Source organism: Leptosomus discolor, chromosome 5 (assembly GCF_034619465.1).
Source record: "Leptosomus discolor isolate bLepDis1 chromosome 5, bLepDis1.hap2, whole genome shotgun sequence".
Taxonomy (NCBI): Eukaryota; Metazoa; Chordata; class Aves; order Leptosomiformes; family Leptosomidae; genus Leptosomus; species Leptosomus discolor.
Genome location: NC_141395.1, coordinates 32,350,696 through 32,355,074, shown reverse-complemented (window position 1 = coordinate 32,355,074; position 4,379 = coordinate 32,350,696).

The following is a 4,379-nucleotide window of genomic DNA, read 5'->3' as shown; positions in this document are numbered from 1 at the left end:
ACACTCGAGTTGGATATCTAAGGATTCTGCTATTGTCTACCTGCATTGTTGACTATTATCCCTCCTTGTCTGAGACAAAGCTGTCAAACTGAAGAAATATTTTGTTAGTTGACTATAAAAAAGGGGAGGAGGGGAAAAGGATGACAGATCAGAGGCAAGTAAGCATACAGAAATAAAAGCAGAACATTGTTCTTTATCTGGTATACAAAATAAGATTATCAATATTGACAACATAAGGAGGAAAAAAATATGTTATATAGAATACTTATAATGCTATGTTACTATGTAATATATCTAATAATATACTTACTGTAAGACTCTATAGCAGCTAATAACACTAAGCCAGGGATAATCTTTTCATGACACTCTACCCAAAAGCTGGTCTCCAGCTTTCCTAAGGATCTGACAGGTTACTACAAAGAACAGATGGATGCAAACAGACTGGGCAGCACAAAGTACAGAGTTTTTGCCAGTAAACCACCACAGTGGTAGAAATATACTGATAACCTGAATTCTCACCAAGTTTTGCAGACGCAGTAGTGTAGGAGAGTTTTAAGGATGAATCAAAGCCGAGTGCTTTCAGCATATTTATGTTGATACCCTTCTAAGTATGCAAGTGATGAGAATGAAAAAAATACCCCACATATGCTTGTATGAGAATTAAATTAAAGCATATTGAAGTCCAGCAGCATGGGCCAAGCAAACTCAGGAGTTAGTATCTCATTAACAATAAAACATACCAGATAGGATGAAGAAAAATCACGAAGCATTCCGAAGAGGAAACTTTCAGCTAACAATTTCTACAGCTTGTATTTGATGCAATAAAAAAGACGATTTAGGAGAAAGTAATAAACTAATCGAAGCAACACTCAAGGAACGCAGCCTTACAGCAGTGACAGAATAGGGTTGAGGCTCTTACTCCTACAAAGTACCTTCCTTTGCAGAATGCTAACCTGGATGGTCAAGCTGATTCAGTTTAGCAGATTTGATTTATCCCACCTCTCAATTCAAACTTGCATGTTCCACCTACTCTTGCAGCATTCTCTCATACCATGCAAGGAATCCAAAATAGAGATCTTTGTACTACTTCATACCGAAGCATTCTGTGTAAGCAAGCAATTGAGTAACATGAAAAGAATTTTAAAGACAAACACTGCAGAAGTGCTGGCAGCTCAGACTCCACCTTGAACAAAGACTTCAGTTCTACTGCAAAACAGTAGAAGGAATTCAGGAAAGATAACAAAATTATGAGGAAGGAAAGTATTTTACATATGCTGGAATAAAACTTTGGCAACTAACGACAGTTGTAGCAGAATTATCTACAAATACATGGCAAATCTAAGTAGAAATGAAAAGAAATTATCAGAATAGTAAAAAGGCTATAACTAAAAGAAATGTTATTATATGAGAAAGGAAAATGTAACAGCATCTTTATGCAGTGAGCTCTACTGGAATATGGAAAAACTTCCCAGGGAAGGCCCCACTCCAGAAAAATCTTAAATCACAGAAAAGCTGATTGGAGACAATACACACAAATAAACTGGAGCCATAAACCTGCTGAAATAACAAAAACATTATATGAATTACCTGATTTTTTAATATATGTATAATGTACATGAAAGTTTTACTGAGCTATGTTAGCTGCTGTACACATCACACAAAGCACAGGTGTTTTGGTAAGAAACGAAAGTATGCCTGTGCTCTTAACCACAAACCAAAACATTCTTCTATTCCATTTTAGCTTGGAACTTAGTGCAGCTATCATGATTCCACCAGGCATATATGTAGCTGGCAAACTATGGAGGAAATGATACTGATTTGAAGAAAAAAGTAGGTGATCTGTCATCATAATGCACTTGCCTGCCCCATCTCCTATTGCCATATAAATGATACTAAAAATAAAAGAAAATACCAGTCTTAGGTTATTTTGAAGACTCCTGTGAAACTTTTGGGCAAGATATTTGGAGCAGAAAAGGACATCAAATTGTTTAACTTCAGCTTTCAACACTCAGTTCTTTGATCACAGCTGACTTTTAAGTTTCCGGTGGAAAACACGCTACAGACAGTTTGATGTATATGTTTTACTCCTACATTTTTTATATTAAGTTACTCTTATTGAACTATACACCAACTTCTGAAAGTAAAATCAAGAACATGAATAAAAAGCTCAGATCAATCAGTTCTTTTAATGCAAACTAAATTGAGAACAGTGTTTGATCTGTTTGTTTCAAAACTTATACAGTGCTGTCAGAATTAACTATCTTTCTGTCAAACATTGTTACCCTACCTCAGCTCATGAAAGAATGTCTGAAGTATAGTTTCCATTTGACCTACATATCAGTTGCTCTTCTATGTTCTCACTCCTATACATACTATTCTACTGCATAAACTAGGCATCCCTACATTGCCATTGTAACGATACCCTCTGATCAAAGAACAGCGTAGGCACACCACCAGTAGTTATCGAGAACCCATACAATAAAAACATTACTTTTATGTTCAGTATTTTTTATATGTCTCTTCCTTAAGTGAAAAGCTTAAGAGTTATTTGATTGATCAATTTTAATATCCTTTTTTCCCTGGTGATCTTTATATTCCCTCACATTCCATGTTTCTTCAGAACAACATCCCTCAGGCAAAGGCTTCCTGCAGCAAATTCTCAAGTGGAGCAATGACATCTTTACATCAGCTGAGGATCTTGTTATTACATACACATTACTGATCAAATGCAGCATTGGCCTGTCTACACTGTCACATTTTTCTCAGAAAAGCTGCAAATCTTCCTCCAAAGTCATGCCAAAAGATCCTTAAATCAAAACAATTATATTCATCAAGAGAATGCAAAATTTTCAGCATTAATGGATAGCCACCAGCTGCAGTTGCACAAATTATAAAATGCATAGTCACCATGTTTAGCTGTTCCAAGAAAGATAGTTCCTCTCTGCTGCCATCTACAGATAGATTTCAAATGTTTTTCAAATATACTTTTTACTTTCAGGTATAGATTTAATAATAGGATCTCAATGTGCCCTACAAACCAGTTGACCCCAAACACGTATTATCTCAACATATTAGAAGCTTCGAGTAAAGCTGAGCCCAAGTGATAGGTCATCAAAAAGTATTCAGATGTTGCAACGCTGCATGCTGAGTGATGCCTGATCCTGTGTGAAATCCTCAGCTGGGAATTAGGTGCTCATGTTCCCTGTTGAATGCATGGGAAGAGTAAAGTTGTACACAGATGCCCTTCAGAAGCCAGATGATCTGCCAAAAGCAAAAAGGCGATTCTAAACCTCTGGCATGGATATCTTAAACATCTTTGCTTGAGTCCCTGGAATATCGAATGCTTAATGGTTGCAGCGTTGTTCTTTGATCGCTGTTTCAGACACCATACTTCCAGTTGCAGAACTCTATGTTCTAACCAGGAAGCTACAAAGTCAGTTTCCCTCTGTATGTAAAAATGAAACCCAGCAGAGCAAAGTGGTACATTTTCAAGACTGACACCTCAGATGCTCATTGGAGACAGCGTAACTCAGCGACATGGCCGATCGGTATTAAACGACTGCGTGCCCATTACGTGTAAGATACTATGCTTGCTTAGGGCCCAAAGTGAACGCAGAACGGAGGAAGCAACGCGTCATTCAGGCAGCCCTACTGAGGTGCTCCACAGGCATTCACGTTACAGCCGCCGCGCATCTCAGCCGCTGCCGCTCTGTAACAGCGGCGCGCCCGGCTGCGCGCCCCCGCCTCAGGCCGGGGCCAGCGGGGCTCCGCGCCGCTCTCCGGCCGCTCCCCTCAGGGCCCGGCCGGGGGGCGGCACCCGCCCCCCCGCTGCCCGGGGACCGCAGCCCTGCGCCCCCGACGGCGGCGCGAAGGGACGAGGGCAGGAGAGCGGCGGCGCAGGTGAGGGCCCCGAGTGAGGCCGGCGCGTGAGTGAGGGCGAGCCGGATGCTGCCGACGCCGCCGAGGCGTGAGGCGAGGTGTGAGCTGCGCGGCGGGGCGGAGGGAGGGAGAGAGGGAGGGAGGAGAAGCAGAATCTCCTGTGCAAATCCCAGGACCCCGCTCACCAGCAGCGGTTTAGGCGCACCCTGGCACCGCAGAGTGAGGCCGGATCCCCGCGGCGGCGCCCGCGGCCGCCTCACGCACCGCTTACGCCGCTGTCCCGCCGAAGGGGGGACCACAACTCCCGGCGTGCCGTGGCGCCCGGCCTGCCGCGCGCATGCGGCCCCGGGCGCCTTGTCCCAGGTTCTGGACGGCGGCAGATCGCGGCGCGCATGCGGGATCGGCCGGGCGGGGAGCGGGTGAGTTTGAAGGGAGCGGATCGCTGTGGCGGTGGGTGGCGGCCGGGGTGTAGAGGGGCTGAGGGGGCTCGGCCGGCCGGC